The sequence below is a fragment of the Canis aureus genome, chromosome 27 (genome assembly GCF_053574225.1).
Source record: "Canis aureus isolate CA01 chromosome 27, VMU_Caureus_v.1.0, whole genome shotgun sequence".
Taxonomy (NCBI): Eukaryota; Metazoa; Chordata; class Mammalia; order Carnivora; family Canidae; genus Canis; species Canis aureus.
The window spans coordinates 44,992,258-45,002,363 of record NC_135637.1 but is presented as its reverse complement, the minus strand read 5'-3'; the positions used below and the strand labels follow the sequence as shown (position 1 = coordinate 45,002,363).

Genomic DNA, 10,106 nt, shown 5'->3' with positions numbered 1-10,106 from the left:
TTTGGCTACTGTGGACATTGCTGTAAAGTAAAGTTTTTAGTTAGAGGCAAATTCATAGTCAGATTCTTCAATTACTAAAGAACACTGAACATATAAACTCTACAATTCATTTAATAAGAATAAAATCAACCACAAAGGCAGCAGAAGAAAGGGCATAATTACGAGCACTTGAAGATAAAATAATTAGCAGAAAAACAGCATTAGGAGAAAAATAGGCAGACTGTAAAGAAGAGAAAAAGAACTAATCAGAATTAGAAATGGCAAAGTGACTATACCTATGGACACGGATCATATCATGAGAACCAAGAGAAACAAAGACAGAACGAGCAGCACTATCAGTATTTTGTTGATGTTTGAATTAGGACAAGCATACACACTATCAACATTGGGAAAGCTGTGGCCAATGCAATATGACATGTAATGCTGGTGCTCTCAATAGCAATTAAAAGAAAAAGAGATAGAAAAAAACCCATGTATTTCAGTGGAAAACTATGCATCCTTTATAATGTATACCCTTTTAGATTATCAGATTCTAGATTATCAGCTCAGATTCCTGTTCATTATCTTTGTGCGATTTTGTAACTCCTTGTATGTTGTAGGTAACTGATAGATATATAATTCTATCTAGCCTGGTAGTGACTTTCCGCTAATTTCCACCTGTGGAAAAGCAGTTTTATCTTTATTCATAATTCATCTCACCATCCCTTTATGTCATATAACTGCACTGTTTGGATTCTTCTTTTGAATTGGCTATAACATCTGCCTCACATATTCACTTTATAACTCTATATGAGAGTCATGATTCTACCTTTTTTACCAATAGAAAGCTAAAAGAAAAAAAAATTTTAAAGGCTAATATAATAAGAATATTTTTATTGATGTGACTGGATGGGAATGTTGAGTATATCCAGCAAGAACTGAATAGTAAATGTACAATGGCAAAGTAACTTAGACACATGAAAGAAACCACACCCTAACCAGGCTATCACTAGGGATGACATTAATAATAAATATGTGAAATAAAATTAAGAATAGCAAATTATTGATGTAATGGAATAAAATTAACAAAACTAAAGACTTGTCAAAGGGCAGAAAGCAAATATTGAAAAGATATAAATTCTTAACTTATTGTTATAATCAGAATATTTTTGGTAATCTGTCTAAATAATTATAACTTTAATCTAGAAGAAACAACAAAATAAGAGAATGCTAAAAGATACTAACTTTACCAGATATTTGCATAAAGTAATATTGACCCAAGAACAAAAACCAACTGATGAACATAAATAAAGGAAGCTCTCCCAAGAGCTCACTGTATTATTGAAGGATCTAGTCTTCAGGGGATCCCTGCATGGCTCAGGGGTTTGGCGCCTACCTTCAGCCCAGGGCGCCATCCTGGAGTCCCAGGATCGGGTCCCGCATCGGGCTCCCTGCATGGAGCCTGCTTCTCCCTCTGCCTGTGTCTCTGCTTCTCTCTCTGTCTATCATGAATAAATAAATAAAATCTTAAAAAAAAGAAGGATCTAGTCTTCAGTATCCAGATTGTTGACTACAGATAGCTAAGACAAAAAGACGAGCTTCTTTGGAGAAGATTCCAGTGAAAGGTGGCTCAGCAAAGTGAGGGAAACTGCCTGTCACAGTTAAGGTTTAGGCAGCAGGAGAATCTGGCAGCTAACTCTTCGTCCTCCAACCTCCACTCTCAGAGCTTTCCCACAAATCCAGCAGCAACAAACCCTCCGCAATGCTTCCCTGTCTCAGGGACACCTGGGTGGCTCAGGGGTTGAGCGCCTGCCTTGGGCCCAGGGCATGATCCCGGATTCCCCGGATCGAGTCCCACGTCGGGCTCCCTGCATGGAGCCTGCTTCTCCCTCTGCCTGTGTCTCTGCCTCTCTCTCTCCCCCCCCACCCCGTGTCTCTCATGAATAAATAAAATCTTTAAAATAAAATGCTCCTCTCTTCACAAACATCGGATAGCTTTGAGAGAGATGAATTTGTAAGATGCGGGCAGCCCCGGTGGCGCAGCGGTTTGGCGCCGCCTGCAGCCTGGGGTGTGATCCTGGAAGCCCGGGATCGAGTCCCGCGTCAGGCACCCTGCATGGAGCCTGCTTCTCCCTCTCCCTCTGCCTGTGTCTCTGCCTCTCTCTCTGTGTCTATGAATAAATAAATAAAATCTTTAAAAAAAAAGAATTTGTAAGATGCATCACATAGGAAAGAAAAAAATCCACTACCAATAAAACACCCAGTGAGGGTAAGGCCCATACTGATTACTGAGATGCCAATCCCTGATGTATCCATGATGCACAATGAATAGGACTTTTTGGTAGGTGGACGTATAGCGTGAAAAAATAATTTTCTAGAGGGACACCTGGGTGGCTCAGCCGTTGAGTGCCTGCCTTCGGCCCAGGGCGTGATCCTGGAATCCTTGGTTCGAGTCCCACATTGGGCTCCCGGCATGGAGCCTGCTTCTCCCTCTGCCTGTGTCTCTGCCTCTCTCTCTGTGTGTCTCTCATGAATAAATAAATAAAGTCTTTAAAAAATAATAAATAAAGTATGTTAATTTCATTCATAAAAAAGTCTTTAAACACAGGCTAAACAACATTGGTTGGGGCTTAAGAATGCATTTATTTCAGGAATAGTTTCTGCTTGGGCATAACTGATAACATTCAAAAGGCAGAAAGTGATTTTTCCGTACAAATTATTATAACTCTAAAGTACCAAAGGGCATTCTGGAGATACTAAGACATTTGGGGATAAAAAACATATGTAGTTTCCATAGCTTGGCTTTATTCCTGATAGACTCCCTCATCCTTTTGACAACAGAAATATCCCCCGCTCGCTAAGGCCAGTTGTATATCAAACACTCCCATATACAAAGACTGGCCCCATCCCCATCCACCAATTTTCCAGTGATAAGAGAAGCTACAGGAGACAGCAGGAAGCAGACCAATAGGGAGATCTCTCAGGAACTCCAATTTGCTTCGCTGGAATTTTCTTAACCGTCCAAATACGTCTTTTGCCAAAGAGCCATAGTTGTCAATAGCAGTCAGGGAATAAATGACGCCAGGGGCAACACAGTTGCTCCTTACTCCGTTCTGGCCTATTCTACAGCCAAGGATTTGGTGAGATTGTAAACACCTGCTCTGGCAGCTGCACTATACACAAGTCCTGGAAATCCATTTTAAACAAGGATAATATTATTCAGAATGGATCCTCCATGCTCTTTCATCCAGGAGTTGTAAACTGCTCTCCACATGTAGAAGGTGCTCATCAATTTGGTTTCGATCACAGCATGCCATCCCTTTGCACTGATGTGTTTTGCAGGAGACCTGAACTGACCTCCTCCATTGTTTACAAAAAATTGATCTTACCATAAATATCTAAGGTGGATTTGACCAAATTGTTCACCGCCTTTTCTTTGCAGATGTTGCATTTTATGGGAGTGACCTGAGCCTGGTGGGCTCAGTTCATCTGCAGTAGATTTTAGTCAATCAAAGTTACGTGACGCAATGACCACATTACACCCCAGCTGCAAGATCTTGGTCATGATGGCCTTTCTGATACCTGTGTCCCCTCTGGTGATGATGGCCAGTTGGTCTTGCAGCAAGCCAGCAACCAGCCAGCTCTTGCCCTTGTCCCAAGTGCCCATCTCCACCAAGCATCTGAGTCTTAGGAGTGCTAAAGTCACTTACATGGTAAAAAATAATAATAATAATAATAATATTTTTTACTTTATTTATTCTTGAGAGACACATACACCGAGAGGCAGAGACATAGGCAGAGGGAGAAGCAGGCTTCCTGTAAGGAACCCAATGTGGGACTCCATCTCTGACCCCGGGATCATGCCGTGACCCGAAGGCAGAAGACACTCCACTCCTGAGCCATCCGGGTGTCCCTACAGGAAAATTTTTATGTTTAAAAAAAATCAATAGCCTGTCTAAATTATCTCATTTTATTAAAAATAGATTATCATTTTAAATACTGATATTCCGTCAGAAGTCTCTTATTGACAGTTATTTTGAATTTCAAACTATAAATAACCCAGAAATAAATTTTGTTAAATGCCTTTATCCAAATTTCAGGTTATTGAGTATATGCTTCCTTTACATCTTTTTCTCCTTTATGGAGATGATCATGTGGGATCTCTTCCTCTCTTTTGTGTCAATATGGTGAGGTTTGGTTTTGTCTTTTTTAAAGACTTTATTTATTCATGTCAGAGAGAGAGAGAGAGAGAGAGAGAGTGACAGGCGGAGGGAAAAGCAGGCTCCATGCAGGGAGCCCGATGCGGGTTCGATCCTGGGTCTCCAGGATCAAGCCCTGGGCCGAAGGCAGGCGCTAAACTGCTGAGCCACCCAGAGATCCCCAATATGGTGAGTTTTATTAAAAGATTTCCTCATATTGGACTATCCTTGCATTTCTAGTATTTCTCACTTAGTCACATGCTATTATGACTATCAATGCCATTGCACCAGTATTTATCAATGAGATTCGTCTGTAATTTTCTTTTAGAGACCGTTTTGTGAATTTGTGTTTGGGATTTTTTTTTTTAGTGAAATAGCTCTGTCAATTTTGATCTGTGTTGGACTTTGACTTGAATCTAGTGTGGTCTGGGGTGAATGAGCTGGCTGAATGACAGACCCTATCCTGTGATAGGTGGAAAGAGGATACTTCCGTGAAAAACTATGCATTGCTCATATCTTACTTGTTCAGTCTAGTCTTCACTATTTCCTAGTCTTTCATGGTTTTTAAGCTACTTCAGAAGACAAGTGATAGCAATGCAAAATAATTCTTGTCTCTGGACATGTACATTCTGTCCTATTCAATTGACTTCTCCTCACTAGCCGGTTAAATAAATCTTTAACACTTGTTCGTTTTTGTATCTGCATGAGTCATGATTTTATCATTTTTAAATAATCTATTTTTATTGTAAAAATATATTTATATTATGTATATTTATGTAAAATATACATAAAATTGCCATCTTAACCATTTTTTAAAATATGCGGGTCAGTGGCATTAAGCACATTATTGTGCACCCATCACCACCATCCATCCCCAGAACTCTTTCATCCTACTAAATTGAAATTGTACCCAGTAAATAATAACCCTCCATTCCTCTATCACCTAAGCTCCTGGGAAACCACCCTTCAACTTTCTGTCTTTATAAATTGGACCGCTCTACATATCTTTGTAAGTGTGCTAGGAGGAAACACTTCCTACCAATTCAGATGCAGTGATCTAGAGACTATTAATTAACTGACAGATTTGGGATCCCTGGGTGGCGCAGCGGTTTGGCGCCTGCCTTTGGCCCAGGGCGCGATCCTGGAGACCCGGGATCGAATCCCACATCAGGCTCCCGGTGCATGGAGCCTGCTTCTCCCTCTGCCTGTGTCTCTGCGTCTATCTCTCTCACTGTGTGCCTATCATAAATAAATAAAAAATTAAAAAAAAATTAACTGACAGATTTACAGGAGAAAAGACAAGATTAATTTACACACTCACGCAGGAACATTCAGATGAAGAGGCTCCCTAAAGAGCTGGAGATAGACGTTTATATACCAACTGAACAGGGGAAAGCGATGGAAAGCAAAGAAAGAGCTTCTCTGGAAAAGACTAAGGAGCTTTTAGGAAAACAAATGGAAAGTATGATATTGTCATGTTTGCCACTTCTCAGATGCAAGTGGTCCAGGCTGAGAGTGAAACTACCCCAAAGAGGGATTTATGGCAGCTTCTCTCTCAGAAGGATAAGCCTTTAGTCAGATACATGAGACCCAGAAAGGCTTCTGCATTTGCTGTGTCATAAATGACTTCAGTTTAAAATAACCTTGCTCCAACTCAAGGGGTATAAGTGGATCCATACAAGTGGAATCATATAGTATTTGTCCTTCAGTGACTAGCTTATTTCATTTAGCATAATGTCCCCAAGGTTCATCCATGCTTACAATGTGTTAGGAATTACCTTCCTTTTAAAGACTGAAATAAAATTCTGCTGTACTTATATATTACATCGTGTTTATCCGTTCATCCATTGATGGACACTTGAGTTCCTTCCGCCTCTTAACTATTGTGAATAAATGTGCTTATGAATACAGCTGTACAAATTCTTCAAGACCCTCCTTTCAATTCTTTGGGGTATATACCCAGAAGTAAAATTGCTGGATATATATTTTTTAAGATCTTATTTCTTTATTCATGAGAGACACAGAGAGAGAGAGAGAGAGAGAGAGAGAGAGAGGCAGAGACACAGGCAGAGGGAGAAGCAGGCTCCATGCACCGGGAGCCCGATGTGGGATTCGATCCCGGGTCTCCAGGATCGCGCCCTGGGCCAAAGGCAGGCGCCAAACCGCTGCGCCACCCATGGATCCCCCAAAAGGTTTTAATATTTAATTGTAAAGGTGGGCAATAAATCTAAATTGTGGTATCATTATGATTTTTTCTTTTTTAAAGAGTTTACTTATTTCTTTTAGAGAGAGAGAACACAAGTTGAGGAGGGAGAGGGACAAGCAGTCTCTGCACTGAATGTGGAGCCTGATGTGGGATTTGACCTCATGACCCTGAGATCATGCTCTGAGTCAAAATCAAGAGTTGGATGCTCAACCGAGACACCCAGGTGCTCCTCATTGTGATTCTTAAAACGAGAGATACACAATGACTTATTTTTCATGGCAAATATTTTTAGATCCATAAAGCTTTATGGTAATTATCCATGTGTTATTTGTTTTGGTCATGCTGTCAAATTTGTAATAAAGCTTCTTAACCCAAAGGAAAAATAAAGTTATGTGTAGCAAAAAAATTTTTTCTCTCTGTAGTGTGTTTGAATCTATTAAGATATATATGCTCCAGGGGCATCTGGGAAGCTGTCAATTAAAATGTTTGCCTTTGGCTCAGGTCATTATGCCAGGGTCCTGGGATCAAGTCCCGTGTTGGGCCTGCCTGCTGCTCCCCCTACTATTCTTTCTCTGATTGATAGATAAATAGATAGATAAATAAATAATCTTTTTAAAACAGATATATATGCTCCAAACAAACCTTAAAGAAAAAACAGCAAAATGTTATTGTTTTCACTCTTCACACACTGCTATAAACATTCTCATTAGCTCACACAGTCCTTCCAGCTGGCTTACGTATACTTACTTCCCTTCGGCTTCAGGGATTGGGGGAATGGCTGGAAGTGCACACGAGGCTCTTTTTGTGATAAATTGTAAGCAGGCATACATTCAGCCAGAAGCCTTCCAGACTGGTCATATAAAAACATGGAGAGCAAAAAGAAAATGGAACTGAATGACTACCAAATTTCTACTCAGTACAGAACATTTTAGACTTACAACAGTAACTCTAAAAGCTCCCATTAAGCACGTTCAATATTAGTTTATAACCATTATCTCATTTAATCTTCACACACATACAATTTATGTGGTATATAGCATCTTAATTCCCATTTCAGAGCTGAGGAATGCTCTGCTTGAGGTCATGCAGCTAGTAATTGGAGCTAGGGGTTCTTAACATTGCATACTCTTTTCACCCTGGGGATGCTACTGAACTCAAAGGGCAGTTCTGAGGATTAGATGTGCTGAGGCACATTGTTTCCTTAGCCTCCTGCCTGCCATGGAGTAAGCAGTCATTATATGATCGCCATTAGTATTGAATCATTACTATTTAATATTAAATTATATTAATACAAATAAAACAATTAAGTTATTAATTGTGCATATCTGGGTCCTATGTATAGGTTTTCCAACCGTTTTATTCAATTCCTGTACTTCAAGATCATATAGCACACAAGTGAGAATATCTCCAACTTTGTGATTATAAATTAATAAAGGGTTAAGACTAGGAATACAGAAGTACTCACAGTTCAAATTTTAACTCACCATTTGTGAAATTGTGGGTCAGGATGATGTTGTAATAGGTAATAGGGCCATCCTAGTTGCTGGACAATGTTCTGGTCAGGAGTCCATCGGCAGCACTTTGGGATGGGTACTCCATTCTGGAGTCTGACTTTAAACACTTGCAGTCCAGAAACTCAACTTAGTCAGTCTATGGAAAATTACTGAGGCTCTTGGAAATTATTAAAATGAACCAAACTAACCAAATAAATAATCTTTAAATCATATTATCAATTGTGTATATATAATTAGAGACATACCTCTCCTAGAAGGGGCTATTCTATCCCCTTATTGTCCTAGCAATGAGAACAAATTCTTGCTCACAGGTGGTCCATTGGAAATCACTTCCCTAACCAGAGTTAGGGAATCTCCCTAACCAGAGTTCTTCCTCCCCAAATCTCTCCCCTATTATGTGTTTTGTTTTCTGGTAGCAGTTATCACTACCTAAAATTATCTTACTTCCTCCTAGATTGTCTGCCTTCCTCCATTAGAATGGCAGGTTCTCTGATGTTTGTTCACTGCCATATCCCTAACTTCTAGAACAGAGCTTGACACATAGCAGGAACTCAATATATGCTTGAATGAATTAATGTCATCTGGAGGTTGTAAACCCAAGTTAGATGCAAGTCAACTTAAGCTTCTTTCCCTCAACAGGAAATAGTTGCCCTGTCACTGAACTGAGTTTAGGGACAGTCCTCAGAGATGGGTCGGCCCCCTCGGACTCAGACCCCAGAGCAGGTGGAACCTGGCCCAGCCCAGTGATCTGTGTGTCTGCTCTCTCAGCTGCCCTCCAAAGCCCTGGGATCGACTTGCCACACTCACTTGCACCCTGAGCCACAGCTTCTGGTATAAGCAGAAACCACGGAGCCTCCCAGTTTCTCTTATTCCTTTCTTCAGGTTCAAGGACCCCTAAGGCTCTGGGTCCCTAGTTGGTGTTCTGGACCTAAAGATATGGGCATCTGCTTATATCTAACTCTAACCTGTTGTGGCCCAATGATCTCCTCCCTGCAACAAAGAAGGACTGAGATATGTAGATTGAGAACTGTGATCCTTCTTGGTTGTTAAAATAACTTACAAGTTATTATGGTACTAATTTTGGGGAACAGCAATGGATACTGAGTTTGTGCTTAATGCTCATCGACTGTTCCCCTCCCATATTCCCATTAAATATGTTTGAGAACTCAAAAGGCTAACTCCCAAGACCACCCTGAAATAGAGTCCTCCAGTCATTTTTCTTTTTTTTTTTAAGATCTTATTTATTTGAGAGGGAGAGTATCTGCACACAGGAGTGGGGGGTAGAGGAGACGGGAGGGAGAGGGAGAAGCAGGCTCCCCGCCTGAGAGGCTGCAGCGCCTGGCATTCCAGTAGTGCTTTATGTGGACTCAGGGGACCATTCCTCCGGTGACTTTGAAGGGAAGCCTTCTGAGAAGCTTGGGACCAGAAGAGTTCAGGTGCAAGAGGAATAGGGATGGTGTGGACCTTGAAGACCCTGATCCCATCATAGAATGTTGTGGTGTCCTGGGGGTCTCATGCAGGACTGGGGTGCCAAAGTAGCAGACACTCTGTTCAGCTTTGTTGGGGCACGATGGCACTGTGTATCCAGGCTCCAGCTGTTTTCTTTTTTTTTTTCCAGCTGTTTTCTGAGAGCCACTTGTTATTGTCTTCTCCTCATAAAAGTGAGGGGAACTGATTCTTCAAGTTGGTTTTATAAGATCACTTGAACTACTTCTCAAATGACTGAATTCACAAGCCAGGTCACAGACTATCCTAGTTCAGGTAACAATGACCTGCAATGCACACGTAAACCTCTTATCCACCAAGTCCACTGCGTACTCCTAGCCACAGACTCTTTTACTCTGGACATCACCCTGATTGATCCTGGGTGGCTAAATACATGTCCATCGTTTTCACCGGATTGTCCCGTCTTTTCATAGTTCTACTTCTGCTTTCTTCTGCATCCTGTTCTGTGCAGTTCCCTGCTGCTCTGGATCTATGCAGTCCCTTTAGGGGAATGTGCTGACCTCAAGATGCTCCTGGCACGAAGGTGGTAAGTGACAGCATCCAAAACCTGGTTCAAAGTTCATGCTATTCCATGATGTCACAGGAGCTGAGGCCTGTCTACACAGTGGCCTACTTCACAACTCCCATAAATAGCCTATATTCCATAAAACGCAGGGGTTGGTCACTATCAGGAGATTGGAATGAAACTTAAAATAACTCCAC

General features: G+C 41.1%; 1 long non-coding RNA gene and 1 pseudogene across 1 annotated transcript; both read right to left on the bottom strand.

Moving 5' to 3' along the window:
* Nucleotides 1–1,215: 1,215 nt before the first annotated feature.
* On the bottom strand, nucleotides 1,216–7,997 carry LOC144299579 (uncharacterized). Its single transcript, XR_013366269.1, has 3 exons — nucleotides 7,869–7,997; nucleotides 7,132–7,226; nucleotides 1,216–1,481 (listed from the first exon to the last, which is right to left on the bottom strand). It is a non-coding gene; the product is annotated as an uncharacterized LOC144299579 (long non-coding RNA).
* Nucleotides 2,699–3,683, bottom strand: LOC144299622 (peroxisomal trans-2-enoyl-CoA reductase pseudogene; annotated as a pseudogene).
* Nucleotides 7,998–10,106: the final 2,109 nt, after the last annotated feature.